The sequence below is a fragment of the Myotis yumanensis genome, unplaced genomic scaffold (assembly GCF_028538775.1).
Source record: "Myotis yumanensis isolate MYYU_CA2020_CCGP unplaced genomic scaffold, mMyoYum1.0.hap1 SCAF_6, whole genome shotgun sequence".
NCBI lineage: Eukaryota > Metazoa > Chordata > Mammalia > Chiroptera > Vespertilionidae > Myotis > Myotis yumanensis.
In genome coordinates this window covers 66874079-66894984 of record NW_027223757.1, presented here as the reverse complement: position 1 = coordinate 66894984, position 20906 = coordinate 66874079, and the positions used below count along the sequence as shown (strand labels likewise).

General features: G+C 37.7%; 1 protein-coding gene across 5 annotated transcripts in view; it reads left to right on the top strand.

The window, feature by feature from the left end:
• The window catches only part of ADGRB3 (adhesion G protein-coupled receptor B3), a 699707-nt gene that overhangs the window by 93372 nt on the left and 585429 nt on the right, over positions 1-20906 (top strand). The window lies entirely within an intron of this gene.

The window sequence follows — 20906 nt, the reverse complement described above, 5'->3', positions numbered from 1 at the left end:
GGTGTGGTCTGGAGAGGTGGTGAATAATGTGAGAGACTGAAAAGAGATCTGAGAAACTGGAAAACAGGAAGGTCAGGAAGTCTTTGCAAAGCATTGCCCTGAGGGAGGACAGGAGTCAGGTTGAAGTGTCAGAGATGTGTGGGAGGTGAAGGAGACCAAGATACCACCCTCCCTGTGTATCCGAACCTTTGTGAAACCCGGGGCTCCACCATATTTGGAATCACATGGTCTAGGTGAGTCCTAGGCAAGGGTATTCTTTTAAAGCTTCCAAATATTTTTACTGTGGAGTCGGGATTAAGAAAAATTATTCATAGTTTTCCAACTTTGGAGAGCATCAAAATCACCTGGAGGGCTTCTTAAAGCACAGGCTTTAAAAATGTATATATTGATTTCAGAGAGGAAGGGAAAGATATATAGATAGATATATAGATAGATAGATGTTGAGAGAGAATTATTGATCAGCTGCCTCCTGCACATCCCACACTGGGTCTTAAGCCCACAACCCAGGCATGTGCCCTGACCAGGAATCTAACTGTGACCTCTTGGTTCATAGGTCAACACTCAACCACTGAGCCATACCGGCTGGGTAAGCATAAGCTTTTGGATCTTGATTCAGTTAGGCTGGGCTGGACTAATTTTTTTTATGTTTTATATGATCCCTGGTGATGCTGATGCTGTTGGTCTGGGACCATACTCTGAGAACCACTACTCACCATCCTTATGAGAATTTTCATTTCAGGGTGCAAGAGAGTGCTGTTCAGTAATGATAGCGGGTGCTCTCTCAAATCCTTCATGGAAGCAGGTGGTCTCCTAAATAAATATATAATCACACAAACTTGAAAATGAAACAAAGTTCATAGAAATATTTTGTACGAAAAAACAAAGCTGTAGGATATGCAAAAGTTTCTCAGGGGACTTGAGATGGAAGGAACTATTATTGATGCCATACATGAGAGGCATATGTAATACAGGGGGAGAGGAACAAAGACATATTTCACACTTCCTCCAAGCAGGGTGATTTTGAACATTTCTTTACCATTTTTTCCTTTCTGAGCACTGCACACCTACAGATTGTCTTCTGTCAAGCCCATAGTACTTATTTATAGCTATACATTCACATTGAAAAATCAGCATCCTTTCTCTTTTCTTGACTGGGAATTTATCAGTGGAAGGTATATCATTTGGCAAAAGTCATACTTAATGGTATTTTAACTTATCAAGAAGAACAAAGAAATTAAAAATAGGGAGTTCTTGAAGGCTTTGAAAACTCAGAGGGTCACAATGTTGTGGTGAGTGATAGGAAATCCCACCTTTTATCATAATGATGTGGTTTAAGATTTGTGCATGTGTGAACTGGGAAAATACAAGAGAACATTGTATTTGGTGTCATGAAACTCTGAAAGGGCCATCCCTGTGGATGTTTAAAATATATATAGGGTGATACTAATGTAGAAGAAAAACATTGATTCTGTAAGAACATGGAATAGTGTTGAAAAACTAGAGGATAGTAATGTAAATGGGTAGAGTTGGCTATATACAGTTGACAAGGACATTCAAAAAGAAGGAAGCTACTAATCAATTTAGGGCACATCTATCAACTACAGATGATCTGTTTAAGGAAATTAATAGGTCAGTTTATCAGGCCACCTGAGTAGCTTTCTACTTCCTACCCTATTGATAGAGTCTAACCTAGGCTTTTGCTAGAAAGTTCATTACTTGAATGAATAAAGTGAAGTGATTAAAATAGAGAAATCGCACAGCTCTATACTACTTATGAAGATGACTGACACTGACACAAAATTCAAGGAAAAATTCAAACATTATGACAGATTATATCACTGGCCATGTCATCCTAACTGAATATCCTTACTTTCCTACTGCAACTAAGAAGCAAAGATAAAAAAGTAAATATTTATATCTCTACCCTTATCTTGTTCATTTCCCCACCTCATTTGCTATTCTATACTAAGCCATAGAGGACTCATTTCATTTATTAAAAATTCACCTTGATCTTTCCATCCTCATGGACTTGGATATTCTACCTGCCTTGAATACTATCCACTTCACTTTTCTTCCAAGTCCTCTTTATCCAACAAGGGTTACTGATTATTAGTTCCATTACCATCTCCTTTATAACATTCACCATACCTGTGATTATTCTTCAATGCTTTTTCCCCTTTTTGCCTGCTACTTCCAAGAAATAATTTAGTTTATCTTATTCACTCCGATTCATGGCATGTTTAGTATATACATAGCCTGTGATTAAAAAACAGCAATATGTTAGTTGAATGAATTAATAATCAAGCTCTAGAATAAAGTTCTAGAATCAAATTATAGAATCGTTATTAATTAATTAAAATATAAGCTGTAGGCAGTTCAATCTAAGATATGTCTGAAAAGAAAAATAGTTTTACTCCATTTTCTGAAAGCCTATTCAGTGCTCAGAACATCTAACATATTTTTACTTTTCTATGAGGGAGAATAAAGTGATGATTTACTAAAATATGAGAAGAATTAAATTGAACACTTATAGACTATGTAAACATATTCAATGGAGAAGAAAACAGTGTTAAAAATTAGAGATAGCAATACATTCATTAATTTACTGAGAGTACTAAGGAGGTTATAATGATTTAACAATATGATTGTGCCAGATTAAAATACTCGATTGGAAACTAAAGATTTGTCTAATTAAATTGATTACAAATTTTGGGACTTTTTAGCATGCTCAGTTTTGAGGTTATAACTAAATTAGGAGGTATGGATTCCATGTTTAAATTTATTCTCCAGAAATACTCTAACCAGGATACTAGGAATAATGCTGTCACCATGCCTTGCATGAAATGGGTAGTTAATGGATGCTTATAGCATTAGACTGAATTTATTTTATGGATTAAAAGTACTAGAGATTGCATAAACTCATATTACAGGCAGACTCTGGAAACCTATTATTTCCTTCTGTCTTAAAAAAAAAAAGGGTGAATGCTTCAATTTTGACAACATGTTTTTTGACTGGAAATAGTTTACAGTCGCCATAATACAATCACCACTCATGTCTCCTTTTCCCCTAAAAAATATTGTATTACAATTACTAGCTTTGAATTTTGCATTATGGGTGGAGAATGATGTGACTTTAAGTAGCTTATCAGCCTGGCCTGAGTGACTCAGTGGTTGAGTGTGGACCATGAACAGGAGGTTGCTGTTGGATTCTGGTCAGAGCACATACCTGTGTTTTGGGCTCAATCTCCAGTAGGGGGCATGCAGGAGGCAGCCCATCAATGATGAGAATCTTTGATGTTTCTATCTCTCTCTTCCTCTCCCTTCCTCTCTGAAATCAATAAAACAGCAACAGCAACAAAAATATAAATAGCTTATCAATGTTCTATGATGAAATGGATCTATTTAAATTTGAAATCATAATAATAATGATTACTAGAATCATTGTCCTTATTGAAGTAGCAAGAAGTTGAAGAATTTTTTTTATCATTGTGATTGTTGCTGGTTATGATTATAAAAATGTTGAATGTAATATTTCATAGAAATATTTTAAATTCATTCCACAACCATTAACTTTTGGCTTTTTTAAGTTATTAAATGTGTTGGAGTGTGACATTGGTTAATATTATGTAGGTTTCAAGTGTACATTTCTATGATACATGATCTGTATGTTGTTGCATTGTGTGCCCACCACCCAAAGTCAGATCACCTTCTGTTACCATACAATATATTTGGCCCCCTTTACTCTTTACCACCATTCTACACCCCTTCCCTCTGATAACCACCAAACTGTTGTCTGTGTCTATAATTTTTTAAAAATTATAATACAAATAACATGGAATATCTCCATGACAATAGAAATATAGTATTAAACTCTATTATTTTGAACTGCATTTATATGCATTTGCTAATGTCAATTGACAACAAGGCTTGTATTTCCACAATTTGGGTGACCAATTAGACTTAACTAAGTGCAGATATATTACTATTCTGTATAAATACAGTGGAACCTCAGTTCTTGAACTTAATTCATCCCAGAAGTCTGTTCAAGAAGCGATTTATTAAAAAATTGAATCATTTTTTCCCTTTAGAAACAATCAAATTGAATTAATTCATTCCAGACCCCCCAAACGATTCCCTGTTTAAACCTTTCTTATATATACAGTACATGTCTAATGTACTGTTTAATCTATAAATAAATACATCTTTTCTTAAAGTTATTGAGCCACTCCCTAATAGCCTTAAAACAAGTCACTTTCAGCACTTGTTTCTGGGATGTGTTTCAGGATGTCAGTATGCAGCATCTTTGCTTTTTCACATATCACTGCCTCCAAAATGCAGTCACTGGCTAACAGCTTTTTGTTTATCCAAACCAACCACAGTTTTTCTACCTATTCATTTGCCTGTGATCATTGTTTCACACTCTTAGCAACATTAGCACTCATGATGGCCTCTTCATGTTTTAAAATTGTGCTAATTGTCCATTTTGCCAGCAACGAAAGCAAAAAAACAAACAAAAACAAAACAAAACAAGAAAACAACATAAAAATATTCACAGCACAATTTCCAGAGATAGTAACAATGTGAAGTTTGACTGTAAACTGACTTTCATGCTCTCCTTTGTGTCCTGAGACATTCTTTTTGTCACGTTGCTGATACATCAGCATGAAAGGGTTGTCAGGTCAAATTTTGTTCAACAACTGAGACATTTTTCTGTGAACAACTTGGTTTAGAGCCGAATTATCCAAGATGGGAGACATTTGAGAACCAGGGTTTGACTGTATTGGTAATATTTAACTGAGGGCTCTAGGCTCTGTATGGGTAAGTAACAGATATGGAGGGGGTTGGATGAAGAAAACTGGAGAAGTCCTGAAAACAAGAATGGGATGCTTTTTAGAGGATGTGTGAACTTATGACTAAAGGATAATAAAAGTTGAATTGTGTGAATATAAAAGGCTAGATATTAAGTAAATAATTTTAGTTGCCTAATTAATATAGCATCTTAAAATTTATTCTACATTTATTTTATATTCCTAAGGGAAGTAGACAATTTATTTATTTACATATATATATATATAATTTATTTCAGAGAGAAAGGGAGAGGGAAAGAGAGATAGAAACATCAATGATTAGAGAGAACCATTGATTGGCTGCCTCCTGCACGCCCACTACTGTGGAGCGAGCCTGCAACCCCAGCATGTGCCCTTGACCAGAATCAAACCCTGGACCCTTCAGTCTATAGGCTGACACTCTATCCACTGAGCCAAACCAGCTAGGGCAGAAGTAGGCAATTTAAAAAATTATTGATTTTTAGAGAGGAAAGAAGGGAGAGGGACAGAGAGAAACATCGATGTGAGAGCAAAACATGGATGGGCTGCCTCCTGCATGACCCCTACCAGCAATCAGGCCCACAACCTGGGCAAGTGCCCTGACCAGGAATCAAACCACCAACCTTTCAGTATATGGGATGACTCCCAACCAACTGATCCACACTAGCTGGCACAGGGAATTTGGCAATTATTAAAAAACTATTCTCTCTCTCTCTCTCTCTCTCACTCTCCCCGTTTGCTTTTATTTTTACTATAGAATAGTCATCTCAACAACCAGAGGTACACACTCCTATTAATTGTCATATTTTCTGTCAGTCTTATCTCTATTTTTAACATGCTTGAGTTATTTATCTTTAGTATTTTAATTTCCCACACCTTTTAATAAGAATATTTTTCTTAATAATATAATAAGCACTCTTCTAGGTAATAAAAAATATTAAATATAGTTATGATATACTCTAGTCTGTGAAAAAAAAACACTGTAAGTTGTTTAACTTTTTAAAAAGTTTTTGGTCATTTTTTTCACATTTTATTATAATCTGAAAATAAGTATTTTCATGCTTAAATCTTTATGTGAGCCTGAGATTTATTACTGCTTATAAGTGGAATTACTGTTATTAGGAGCTACGAGTCAATTATAAGTCTTGTATCAACTAATCTTCCTTCAACCAGGTGCCAGTTCCCCACATCCTTCATGGGACTGAGTATTTTGTAATTGGTTATTATTATTGAATAGTGAAAAAAAAGGTATTATTTTCAATGAGATTTTTGTATGAGGATATTGTTTCTTAATAAGTTGTTTAGCTCCTTAGGACTGGCATCAGAATTTCAGTTCACATATTCAGGCCTCAAAAATGCAAATTCTTGCCACTTTGGCTCATATGCAATATGGATGTTATTGTAAGGAACTAGATGGAAGGGAGAGGGTGGGAAGATTATAGAGCTTCAAGCCAGGAAACTGGAGCCAGGGAAAATGAGGGCCCTGAAGTAGACTGTTCAAACATAGATCATCTCTTCCCTTGATGTTCTAGTTATCATCTAGTTCTCAGTGGTCAGAAATCAGTTTAGCTTCCTATAGAAGTTCAAACTAAAATTTAAAAAAAATGTAAAACTGAAAGTCTCCAAGAATAAGTATTTCTTCTATATTTCCTATAGGCCAGGCACTACTCTAGGGGCTAAGGATATAATCGTAAACAAAGTAGACAAGAAATATCTGCCTTATGGGGAGTTCATATTTTAGTGAGTGAGGGCCTACAATAAATCCATTCAATAACTAAATATATAATCTACCAAGTGGTGACAAATGCTGTGGAGAAAAATAAAAGAGAAAAGGCACAACATTGCTGGGGAGAAAGGAATACAAGTTTTAATAGGGTGGTCAGGAAGTGCTCACTAAAATAGTGATATGTGAGCAAGGATCTGAAAGGAAAAAAGGAGTGAGCCATGCTTATATTTTGGGGTAAACAGTTCCCATCTGAAGTTGGTAGCCTGTTAAGAGAGATGTTCATTTAATGTTTTCAAGTGAACAATACTCATCAACATTGGTACAACCGTAGGAGACGTATTTCAATTATCCAGAAGTAGCAGATCTACACAGAGCTTTTGGGGCACTGTTTTTTAGCTACTGTAAACTTACTGGACCCAGGTAATGTTTTCTGCTTCTACTGCTTTGTGCTAATCAATAAATTATTCCTTTCAGAACAAATCTCGCTATATTATAGTGAATAGAATTCTGTGCTACTAATAACCACACACTGTTTTTGTTAAATATTTCACCATGCTTTACAAAGGGCTCTAGTTATATGAATCCATGAAATGACAAATTGAAAACAAATATCAACAAGAAACAAAAAAACATTATAATAGATAATTAAAACACCTTAAAAATCAACTTGTATCCTTAATCTCCAGTGGGAATATGATAGGAGGTTAGGTTTAGAATTAAATAAGATGTTTTAATATCATTCAAGTTGGTTAGTGAGAATGAATCAGAATTTCATAGGAACCATGCGATTATATGGGCCACAATGTCTGTTAATTTTTACATGTGCTTTTATTTTAAAAATATGCACGCAATCATTGCAAAATGATCCTTTCACGATATTATATGTTAGTAGACATAATATTTACTTGTATGATATGCTTTGGAAAACTAGCTTTAGTGTATTTTATAGAAGGCATCAGTAATTTCTGTAGAATTTAAATTGAGACACTGTTTCTTCTATTGTCACATTCTTCTTTTGATGGACATGTTTATTGCAAAAAACACTGCAGTAAAAAACTGTAGAAATTTTCTTACAAAATGCATTCCTGTAAGTGGAATTCACGATCACGTATATGCATATTTATAATTTTTCCTATTTTTAAAAATTAGTATTGCAAATTAACCTATAAAACTTGAGAATGTTCTTTCTGGTATAGCCTTGCTGACATTGGATAATATCAATTTAAATAATTTATCTAACAACAGCTCTTTCTAATGTATTTTTAATGTATCATGTTATTGTTTTAATTTACCTTTCTTTTATTACTAGTGTGCTGAGAATCTTTTCCTGTGTTTATTAGTGATTTGTATTTTTTCTAAATATCTCTTGTTCATATCATTATCCAACATCTCCCTTTTTATTATTATTGCTTTCTTCTTTTTGACTTATCAGAACCCTTTCTATAATTGCTTAGAATAGATCTCACTACAGAATTGCTTATAATGTTAATATAATAAAAATGAGTTTGTTTAATAGTACATAGGAAACTACATTGTAATTATATTCCTATTTCTCCTGTCTTCTTTATTGAGCTCGTCCCATTGGGCCTTGTGGCATGAATGCTCTCTCGCTGGCCCTTTCTTACTGTTCTTTGTTTTGGTTGTAAAACTGTTCACTTTTTCACTCTTACTTTTCAGTAGAGCATTTTATTATTTATCCTTGGGCTTTCTCTATTTTATTTTTTTTCTTATGTAGTTTTTATCCAGACTCTCCAAAATCATTTATTTGAGTTTTTAAAGTTTTTTTTTACTCTTTAATTCTTTTAAACTAACATTTTAATTTTATTTCATATTCTTTGAAGATAATTTGATTTTTCAAATCCTTTAATATTTCACTCTACGTGCTTGGTCCCATAGTCCATTTGTTCTGTCTTGTAAATTGTTTAATTTGATCTGTTATTCTGTTGATGTGTCTTTTGGACAAAATATATTGGTCATAAAAGCAGCAGGCTTAGGGGAATCTTATAGTTTCCATAAGTCTCTACCTTGTTAAGGCAGTGTGTACTAACTGTGGCTTACATAGGGTTCAGGTGGCAGGACAAGAGGCAGTGAGCCCCTTGTGAAATGGGAAACAAAATTGTGTTCAGTGAGTTAACTCATACAATGACATGTAATCTGTGAATTTATTTATACATAAGTATATATATATTGTATACATGAAAAAAATTCTATAAATATAAAAATAGCCAAACTGAATGAAGACTGGCTATATGAACAGAAAAATGGGCCTATGTGTATGTGACCTCTGTTATTTCTCAGAGAATAATGAATCATCAGTACATGTATGGGGAGCAGCAAAAGCTGTGAAATCACTGAAAGGCAAACATTTATATAATACTAGGGGCCCAGTGTGTGAATTCATGAACCTTGAAAAGAGCTGTGGGCCTCGAGGCTGCGGTAGGCACAGGGGCAGGTCTAGGCCCATCCTCTGCGCATGCCCCCCCACCCCCCGCCCACTCAGCCCCTCCCACCGCAGCCCCTGGTCCCGTCTATGGGCAGCCCTGCTCCCACCACTGCTGCTCCCACATGCTGCGGAGCGATTGGAGCCGGCACCAGCAGTGGGTGCGAGCAGCAGCTGCTGCCCCAATCTCCCTTCAGGAGCAGGGGGAGGTTGAGAAGCCCTGGGGCAGCCGCCGCTCACACCCGCTGATGGCACCAAGTGATCAGGACTAGTGCTGGGTGCCAGCAATGAGTGTGAGTGGCAGCTCCAGTGCCAGCAGCGGGTGTGAGTGGGGCCGGTGCCGGCAGCAGGTGCAAGCGCCAGGTGGGACTGCGGCGTGTGGGAGCAAAGAATTTTCAGTAACCACCAAAGGCTCACCCCAATGGCAGTGACTGGCGCCCCGCCTTGGTCTGGCGCCCCCACTCACCTGCTCCACCATCTCGCTGCAGCCGTAGCCCACCATGTTCTGTGCACTCCCCCTGGTGGTCAGCACACATCATAGTGACCAGTTGTTTAGTTGTTCTGGTTGTTCCGCCGCTTGGTCTATTTGCATATTAGCCTTTTATTATATAGGATATTCAAGGCAGACTTTGTGCTAATGGACCAATTAAGAGCTCTTTTTTGTAATCTGCAGTCAAAGACATGCTTTTTAGTTAATTTTTAAAATCTATTTGAACCTATAGAATTCATTCTCAAGCAACAGAAGGAATTTCCAAAAATTGACTCAGAAACTAAATATACATTTCCATATACCTTAGCATAATTCATCTAAGTACTGTAAATGGAATCATTTCAGCCAATTGCATGTGTGAATTTGGCACTAATCATGCAGTGGGGAATAAGATTGATATGAAAGTATGAAGTAGAAGGATCTTTGAATAATTTATGGGAGATTATGAAACCTAGAAATAGTCAGAATTATCTAGTTGAGAGTTTTCTTGGCAACAAAATGCCCACAGCCTTCATATTACCAGTTGGCCAAAATTGTCATTAGTAGTATCAGTATTTTATTAGCAATATTGCATGTAAATTTGTTTCATATTGTAATGTTGAATAAAAGTGGTGTAAAATAAGCATATCATGATTAAGTTTTATGTCATTGTGAATCTACTCAATAACACTAGTTGTTATTAAATTTTATGTTACCTTATTTAATCCCTATGATTACCTGTTTTAACTTTTTTTTGTAGCAATACTCATATCATACCAGTAGATGGACTATACATAAAAAAGGACTGGCCTTCTAATCTATAATAATAAAAGCATAATATGCTAATTAGACCGGATAGCTGAATGACCTTCTGGGCTTCCTTCTGGATGACCTTCCAGAAGAAGCTGGGGCTGTGAGGGCCGAGCCCCTTGCACGAATTTCTAGTGCAAGAATAAGTCAGAATAGCCAAACCTAGAGGAAAGCTTTCTGTGTCTGGTGTATTGGGCAGCATTTGTACACACTGCAAAGATATTGTAAGACATATATGACCCTACAATAACACAAGCTCCTAAAGCACAATCCGAATCAATGAAAAATTAAATTGCTTGTAATAGTTGAGGAATTAACTATTTTAGTGTACTCTAATTCTTGGATAATTGGTAACCCACATACAACTCTGTGTTAACTAGAATATTTCATTAATGAGCATCCATTTTGTTACCATACTAGGTCAATGAAAAAACACATTAAAATTTCAGCAGCTATATTATGATCTTGGACTTTTTGAAATGTAGCAATTAACAGTGCTGCTATTAATATCAATATACACATATTCTGTGGTAAGAATAAAAAATATTGCTCTAAAAAAGAAGTAGCAAATTTTAGAATATTTTATATTATTTTAATTCCCATTAAATATTGATTCTTTTTTTGATCTCTGAATTGTTATAAAAACTTTTATGTTTCTGAACTATACAATATTGAGCACACAGTTTCAATCTATGTGACTTGGGTATAGGATGAATTTGTGGAAGAAGGTCAACCAAAGACCTTGTATGCATATATGCATAACCCATGGACATAGACCAGGGGTCCTCAAACTACGGCCCGCGGGCCACATGCAAATACAAATATTGTATTTGTTCCCGTTTTGTTTTTTTACTTCAAAATAAGATATGTGCAGTGTGCATAGGAATTTGTTCATAGTTTTTTTTTTAAACTATAGTCCGGCCCTCCAATGGTCTGAGGGACAGTGAACTGGCCCCCTGTTTAAAAAGTTTGAGGACCCCTGACATAGACAATAGAGTGCTGAAGGCCTGGGGCAGAGGGAGGTGCTTTGGAGGGGATCAACAGGGGAAAAAAGGGATATATGTAATACTTGCAACAATAAAGAATTATTAAAAAAATAGGGTATATGCATTATCTACTTCCACAAAAACAGTGTTTTTGTATTCCTATTGTTTAGGGCCCAAGAATAAATGAATTTATAAATTAGGAATAGATTAGCCCTTAATTTTTCCACTAAAGCAAATTTGCTCTAAATAAAAATATTAATAAGAAACCCTGGTCGGTTTCTCAGTGGTTAGAGCATCTGCCCTTGGACTAAAGGGTCTTGGGTTCAATTCCCAATCAGGGCACATAGCTGGGTTTGTGTTCTATCCCTGCCACAGTTGTGGCAGGTGCGGAAGGCAACCAATCCATGTTGTTTCTCTTTCTCCTTCCCTCCCACACTCCCTTCCACTCAATTAAAAAAATCAATGGAAAAATCTTCAGGTGAGGATTAACAAAACAAAATGAAAAAAAATTAACATGAAGCTAATCAGTTGCTTACAACTTTGTTCATAATATTTTTCTTTCTTTCTGGCATTTAACAATAGTGTGTGTGTGTGTGTGTGTGTGTGTGTGTGTGTGATTGTTTTCCTACAAGACTTCTGTTCACCTCTGCCTTCTTTTTAACAATCATCTTTGCTGTGTTTTCCAAAACCTACATTGACCAGTAGAGGGGATGTGGGTAGAGGTGCTGGCTGAAGAGGGAGGTATGAATTGGTAGATGTGTATATTTGGCCAGAAAACTGTAGTTTTAATGCATGTAACTGAAATGTTGGAAACAATAGACTTCAGCCTTTAATGCATACACAACTATTGTCTAAATCCCATCATGGCTGGCTGCAGGGAGTGTGCTGTTTTCTAGGTTCCGTTTCCCCCTATTTCTGGAAGTCCCAATGAGCTCTTACCATTCCCACCATTCTGCCCTGGGTTGCTGAGGCTCTTGTCTTCCTCAAGCACAGCGTCTCTCTTCCAGGATGGCTGTTTCTCTACCTGGACAACTGGTTCTCCAAGCCTGTCACTCAGAGCATAGCTAAGTCCAGGCTCTACAAACTCACAGTACTTTTTTTTTTCAGTTGAACTTTTTATTTAAAAAAAAAGTTGAAGTATTACATTGGCATGATTAGAAAGTTATAATAGAGCTCTACATGTATTGGTAATATTTTTTTAAAAAATGATCTTTATTGTTGAAAGTATTATGGATACTCCCCCCCCAATTGATCTTCCTTTAACCCACTCCCACCCCCTCCCCAGACCTTCATGGCACTATTGTCTGTATATAAGTGAAATCATATAATACTTGTCTTTCTCTGTGTGGCTTATCTCACTTAGCATAATACTCTCCAGGTCCCTCCATGCTGTCTCAAAGGGTAAGAAATCTTTCTTTTTTTATAACTGCATAGTATTCCATTGTGTATATGTACCAAGGCTTTTTTATCCATTAATCTACTGATGGACACTTGGACTGTTTCCAGATCTTAGCTACTGAAAATAATGCTGCTATTAGAGGTTTATATATTCGTTCTGATTGGTGTTTCAGGCTTCTTAGGATATATTCCTAGAAGTGGGATCACTGAGTCAAAAGGCAGTTCCATTTTTAATTTTTTTGAGTAGACTCCACACTGTTTTCTGTAGTGGTTGTACAAATCTGCATGCCCACCAGCAGTGTACTAGGGTTTCTTTTTCTCCAGCACTTGTCATTTGTTGATTTGTTGTCATTTTAATTTGCATTTCTCTGATGATTAGTGACATTGAGCAATTTTTTAATGTCTCTTGGTCATTTGTATGTCCACTTTGGAGAATTGTCTATTCAGGACAAGCTAGAATGACTGCAAGTCAATTCTAGATATAACTTTCAGGCTCCATCAGGAAACTTGGCCCCTCACTGAGCATTAATTGCTTTGTCTTCTATCATATTTCATAGATGAGTTTATTTCCTCTCAGTAAGATTATCTTTAACCAGGTCACTCCCAAACAGTGGATGCCTACCCTGCTTCCTCCTCTGCCCCACTGACCTAATATTCTAAGGCTAAGCAGAGAAAAACAAGTTTTTCTCTTGACCAGACACAGCTCAGCCTTCAAGTTAAATAAAACTGGGCTTCATGGAGAAAGGAAGAAACCTATTTAAAATGTGCTATTATGCAAAATGGTTGTCTCTTAGGTATTATACCACATTTATATAATCAAAAAGCTTATTAAAATTTCCCCCATATTAAGGAAGAATTTTGTACTCAAATAATTCAAAATTCAACCTGTTGAGAAATCAGAAAGGCTGATGGTTTAAAAAGAAAAACACAGATAAGTACTATCCTTATCCCATTGTCCAAATTATTGTCTATTCATTGCTAGAAAATCCTGTTTCATATGTAGAGAGATCATAAATGTAAGAAGACATAGTGTAATTATTTAAATTATTAAATATGTATGATTATTTATTGAGTAAAAACTTTGTTAAACACTGTAAATCCTCAGTCTATATAACATAAACTGCCCACAGGATGTGATATAGTAATATCAATAACTGAATAACTGGGTATTAATTTTATATTTCCTGTAATTCTGTGTTCATTCAGCTTAATTATCATTATTTTTCTGTTAATACCACATCAGCCTATGCCAGACACCATAGAAAATACAAAGAAATGTATAGCAGAGGTTCTAGCATTTTAGGGACCTATAATTTAATTGGTTAAAAAATTGTACATGAAAATTTGAGGTGATTTGTAAGTAATTTATAAACAAATATCAAGATAATGTATTAAAAATATTATAAGAAATTAAATGGAATTAATTAGCTTACTAAGAGACTATAGGAATTGGCTTAGTCCAAAAAAGGTAATGGTTTTTCAGTAATGGTAGAATATTCCTGAATATGAAGCATACATTAAAAAGTCTCAGAAATATATGGATTAAATAAAGAGAAATATGTGAAATTAGAAGATGGACCCAGTTGATGAACACTCTTGAATGTCAAACTGAGCTCTTGAGATTAAGTTCAAGTGGCAAAATTTAAGTTCTTTCTCCAGAGTGCAGGCACATGCATTATATGTTTATTTGCTTTTAATTAGTAAAAGTCATCTTTTATTGAGTAAATATTGTATAAACTTGCAAAATATTTTAGTTATGGGAGAAATTGGAGTTAATTTAATTTCAAAGATTCAAACAAATAATAGATTGGAGTTAACTTTTATCAACAATGGTCATTAGTGCCAATTCAAAGCCAACAGGAATCCCTAATTTGGTGTGCAGTGAAGAAGTAAAATTCATTCAGTGAAAAACAGCTCAATTGTGAGACAGCACAGCTGTGAAAACAGCAGGGCTGTGAGGTAGTCTTGGGGCCAGGTGGCCCTGAGGCCAAGCCCCTCTCAGGCTAGGCAGCTTGGCTCTGTTCCTCTCTGGTCTGCTCTGCTCCCTGCAGGTCTGTGTTGGCTTGCTACTCTCTGCCTCTGTGATACTTCTCCTGTGTCAGCTCAACTGGGGAAACAGTCTTTAGCAGAAAGTGAAAGTACGCTCCCTCAGTCAGAGAGCAGCTAATTTATATAGACAAAAGTCCCCTGCCCTGGTCCTTGATTGGTCCACCCTCGTGCAAATGAGGGCTCCAAATCCTCCTAGTTTTATTGGTCCAAAGGCACTGTCCTGATTGGTCAGAAATGCACTGCTCTGGTTTGTTGGTGAAGATGTTGATGGAGCTATAGCCTTGTAGCTCTGATTGGATGGGGTTAGCCTCAGTCCTATTGGTTGAATTAGGATTTCAGGAACTCCTCTCTTTATGAGGGCTGGCTCAAATGGTAGAAACAGTGCAGGCAGGCAGTTCAATGCAGGCTTCTCTGTGAAGTCTGAAGTGCAACTTACATGAGAGGCCCCTGTGTAGAAATGGCTGCTAGGCTCCATTTTATTTATTTGTTTGTTTGTTTGAATTTGAGTCCATTTACCCACCAGGCATCCTAAGAAGTATCTTCTTTAACTGGGTCCACACTCTGAAACTGATTAAAAAATTTCTCATGGAAAGTGAAAGGGTTGTGTTCAGTTGTAGAAGAATGGGTGTTTGAGGTGGGACACATGAAACAGAGGTACCTGTGGAAGGTATTAACGGCCTGAGTCTGACTAGATGACAGCACATCATGAGCACTTTCATCAAAAGCTGGGAGAGTTACTATGGAAAAGGCACAACCCTAGGTGATAAGGATAGAGCAATTTACAGGAAGAAGAGAATACATACAGAAAAATATCAGTGACAATGTGAGACAGCACTTGCCAAATAATTTTCAAAACTGGGCACATGCTCAACATAGGAGATTGATTAGAAAACTTTTTTTGGACTAAATTGGACTTGATATGGGTCTTTTAGGAAGAGTAGAAGAGGAAATGGAAAAAGGCAAGAGAGGATATTACCTTAATCTTCTTGATGTCTGCAGGTGGATACCACAAAAAGGGTTCTCAGGGGAATGGTAGACATCAGATAGGCAAGGTAGGCAGGGTAATTTAGAACCCATCTTTTCAGCAAGGGATGCCTAGGGGAGATTTTTTAAAATATAAGGGTCATGTCAAAAACAGTTGCGGAGAGTTATAATAAAGGTTGCATCATTTGATCTGAAGGCAGAAACTAAAGGCTAGCAGAGCAGACAGTGCAGAATTATGACAGTCTCAATGAATTCCTCAGTAGAGAGGGGAGAAGAATGGGAATAAAAAGAATAGATGAAAAGACATGATAAAACTAATCTCAGTAATTTACTGGGAGAGGAAAGTGAAAGTAAAAAAGAACCCAACCCAACATTTTTCCTAATCTGATGCGTTTTTAAGATGATGTGTTATTGACAGAAATAAGGCAGCTTCCTTCTGGTTGGAGTGGCTGGCATATCCCTAAGAAAACATGGAAAAGTGTGGTTTGAGGTCTTGGAAGGGTACCTGTGCCGAGCCAGCTCAGCCAAGGGTTTGAAAGCCTGAGTGAGGGCGGTGAAGGATGAAGAAACGACAGACAAAGAGAATAAGCTGGGTGTAGGTGGATCTTCCTGTGCCTGGCTGAGGCCACAGAGAGAGACCCAGGCAAGCTGAGCCTTTATTTTATAGCCAGAGGTAAACAAGGTAGTGGTCACCATAGTTACACTGTTCTTGTGCGTTTCACTTGTTTTGGCAGCACTTGCTGCATCTCCCTCACCCATTAGCTACCCAGGTAAGATCTAGGGAGTGTCATAAGGTCAAGCCTAATTATGCTAAGAGGACTGTGCCCTCTAAGCTGGGACTTGTTGTGGCTTTGCCAACAGGTCAGTCCGAGGCTTAACCCTATAACCACACCCTACAGATACCACGTTGGAAATATCTGCTAGACTATTGTAGGTGCAAGCTTTAAAAAGCACAGTCATTTTAAAATGGAATTTAAAAAGTAAATCGCTATCTAGAAGGATTTTTGGATCCAGAGAGGTTATATGACTTATCTGAGGTAACAGCCCATAATATGAAGTGAATATCAATCCAGAGAAAGTGTGAGCTCTGTGAAAGCCCAGGTCTCTGGGGGAAGAGCATGGTGTCACATTGTGGTTTGGGTCACACATTTAGTTAGGAAGCGTGATTAACTTTTCTGTGTAAGTCAGAGGCTAACACTAAGGATAAAAACTTACAGACTGCTTTCCAGTGCAGTGTACTATATTTGATCCTCATGTTAATCATGAGGTAAGCAGGATAGACAGTGTCATCCCATGTTGGATTAGGACAATTAGACTTTTCGTAGTCTCTGAACACATGCCTTTCCTGCCAGCCCTTTGGTTGAAGGAGAGAGTCTCAAAGACCAAGCATTCAGAGGGACAGAGATTTCGGATGAGGCTGATCATCAAATGTAACTGAGAACGGGGAGGGCAGAAGGAGGCCTTCGCTCTCCTGTTCACTCTCATAGCGTGCTCTGCTCACATCGTTCTGCTGTTTACAGCTTTGCATCGATGCTGGGGGACTCTGAAAGCTTGCACTGTATTTTATTTGTACTCTCTTCTCAGGATTTAACATAACACCTGATAGGTAGACAGCCCATTTTTTATTGAATGCTCACTCTCTGCAAAGTATTGTCCTAGGGCAGTGATGGCGAACCTATGACACGTGTGTCAGAGGTGACACGCGAACTCATTTTTTTGGTTGATTTTTCTTTGTTAAATGGCATTTAAATATATAAAATAAATATCAAAAATATAAATCTTTGTTTTACTATGGTTGCAAATATCAAAAAATCTCTATATGTGACACGGCACCAGAGTTAAGTTAGGGTTTTCAAAATGCTGACAAGCTGAGCTCAAAAGGTTCGCCATCACTGTTAGGGCAAGCATGTCAAACACGCAGCTGGCAGGCCCCATGCCTTGTTTAAATGAGGCATATGGCCCGCCAGCTGCGAGTTTGACATGCTTGTGGGGATTTGAGGAATAAGAGGTGTGTAAAATAGAAAATATGGTTCCTGCACTCAAATAACTCATAAACTAAATATAGATGAGACTCTATTCATTTCATCAGTCCTTATGTTAAATGTTACATGTGATGTAGGAAAAAGAAACAGAGGGAGATTTGAAAAACCACCATTGGAAAAGTTGACGATATGAACATGGATGCTTCACTGAGGACACAGAGCAGGGGACTGAAGACTGAGCAATATTCTTGAATGCAAGGGACAGGGCGTCAGGAAAGGAGACATGGTGTGGCATCATGAGCAAGAACAGCCAGTCAAAGAATTGAAGGTGTTGGAGGAAAACTAGACAAGTCAAATATGACAGTGTCAGACGGAAAGGGAATCCTGAGAATATGGGGTATGTGCATGTCGATGTGTATGAGTTTGTGTGCCTGTGTGTGATGTGTGCTTGTGGTTTGGGTGATTTATAATCATGTTTACTTCGGACACAAAGTAATGGAGCAGAAGCCAGTTCAAAGGCACTAATGAGAGTAGAACTGAGACTCCTGGAATGGCTACATGAGTGAGCAGTAGGGTCTAGTACATTTTGGGGTTAGGGGGTTGATCTTTCCTCCAGGCTTTTTGTTGATATGGTTATATTTAAAGATAGAAAGCAGGGAGCCAGACAAATAAGATAGCAAATATGGTGATATGGTGCTATTGATGAGGATAAGTGAAAGGCCACCTCAGGAGGAGAAGGTGTGGGGTCCAGTGTCTGAGCAGAGTGGGGTGTCTCTATTTTTTGACATTGGAGAGGAGGATAAGAGATAGCTGGGTTACTGATTGAAGTGGAGGGCATCTCTAGGAGTGACCTCATGATAGATTAGATGATCTGTTTGGATTTTTCTTGGAGAATTAGGAGGTAAGGCCACTTGCTAAGAATGAGGTTGATATAGACCCGAAAGAAAGGTCAGTTAAGAACATCCACTCTGTGGGAGGTGATCAATAAAAGATGAATAAAGATGATGGGGGCTTGAAGGGAGCAGATATCAACCCAGGGGAAATTGAACATCCAGTATTTGAAGGAAGGAGGTGAAAAACCACAAGGGGAGAAAAAGATTCAAACTATTTATGATGGAAGAGAGAAGAGCAGGAGCTGCATACCATGGCTGTCAGGAGGTGGAAAGGTCACAGACACAGGGGAAATATTTTTCTGAAGAATTTACTTAGAGCATTTGCTTCGTAACCTTGCGTCTAAGACTCCCTGTTTTCTGATACATGGCGTTTTGTTAATTTGTGTCAGCCTTCTGATGTACACATGGTCCATTTGTTTAACTTTGCAACTAAAAAACAATCCTTTTCAAAAATAAACACTTTACAGGAAGATAATTCTCAGGTAGAGTGAAAACCCATCTGCCTTCTCCCAAGACCTATTAGAAAGAGCTTTCAGTAAACACTGACATGTGTGCTCTCCAAGTCCACAGTTCTGACTAATGGGCGCGTGGGCCTGTTTCCGCCTCCCTCGCCTGCTGGCTAACACAGCTCTGGGAAATCTCTCCAGGTCAAATTAAAGGTAGAGGACAGAGTACTAATGCCCCAGGAGACGGCTGTATATAACTTCCATTTAAATGCCGCCAATGAAAATATTGCCTTGGTATAATTTAAAGCATTTGGTTAAGGAGGGAGTTACTTTATAATTAAATAACACTGCTTCCTTCCTACCTACCCCATGGGTATGAGAGTTAAGAACTCAAACACTTTAATAAGGTAATACTTCAAGTGCATACGGTACTTCCCTTTTACATACGCAGTGCACTTTAAATCCAAAGGGAACGGAGTGTGTAGAGGCAATATGGAAAGCCGGGCTTGTGGAAGAAAGCCATTTGCCTAAATACATACAAACACAGAGAAGCAAAGGTTCCTTGCTTCCAAAATGCGTTTGCTAGATGGCGATGGATCATTTTCCTGCAGTGCAGGTGCACTCTTAACTGCAGGCCGTGTTTAAGACCCCAAACCTCACTCAGGCTGTGCGCGGGCTCCCCGTGCTACCCGGAGACCAGATGGGAATTCCAGTTGTCTTGTGTATCAGATGGCCTCTAGTAGTGGAGAAAGTTGCCACAAGGCACAGAGACTGTTTAATTCCAAAACCCATGATATACTAATAGTTGCAGATGTGCTGTTTCTGCACAGAACAATTTTACATTCATGGAGTAATTAAAATTGTTTGGGTATTGTGTTTCTCGGAGTGTGATAATGGACATTTAATCACATAACCTGTGTCTTCCACTTGTGAAATATCATGTAGCCTTCAGCTGAATCCACGTGTTGTCACCAGCTCCATTTCTCATGTCTATGCTTTTCTTTCCCCAGAATGGCTATTCTAGATCTTCCGGCTCTTCTCACACCTCCACACCCTCTTCTCAACACCCCTGGATTCCGACTTCTCTGTGCCGTTAGAAACCCTTGACTGAGCATTACTTCAGCTTCCCCCCAATTTGGTCATATATTTTTATGTTTTAAGTTTTATTGTTGAGAGTATTACAGATGTCCCCCTTTTGCCCCCCTCCATCCCACTACCACCCCAGAACCCCTTTCAGAGCATAATCTCTCTTGACGTTGCCTCTGTCCTGAACTGAAGGTCCTATTTCTCCACCTGCCCTAGTGTGTGACCATCCTCTCTCCCGATTTTAGAATTGCTTATGTATAATTCACCTCCCTCCACCTTATATGGACTTCCCGTATGCCTGTACTTATAAAAAGCACACACACTGATTTCATTCTTTGAATAAATGTGATCTTGGATGCTGTTTTTGCTAAGCAGAACCTTTGAAGTTAGTGCCTGAATTTTGGCACTTTTAAAAAAATCTCCATCCTATTGGTCTAATTCTCAGTCAAAGATTCATTCTCTACCTGACCATTGATTTGAAAATAAAATACCTTTAGCCTCTAAATCTATGGCTTTTAATCACACATAGTTTCATTTGTCCAGTGCTATGCCCCTTCATTTCTCCATATGCTTCTGAAATTTCCTTCTCTCCTCTTACAGTTTTTTTTTTTCCTGCAAGCCCTAAAGATGCATGGGACTTTTCCATTGTGATAAACAAAATAGAAAAAAAACCCACAAAAAACCTTTGAATCTTGTTTTCCTTCTTCAAAATAAAACCTTATCTGTCTTCATCTCCCTAAAATCTCCGGGAGGCTTACCATCATTTCAGTACCTTACAGTCTTGCTCCCATGGTTATTACTAGAAACTGTT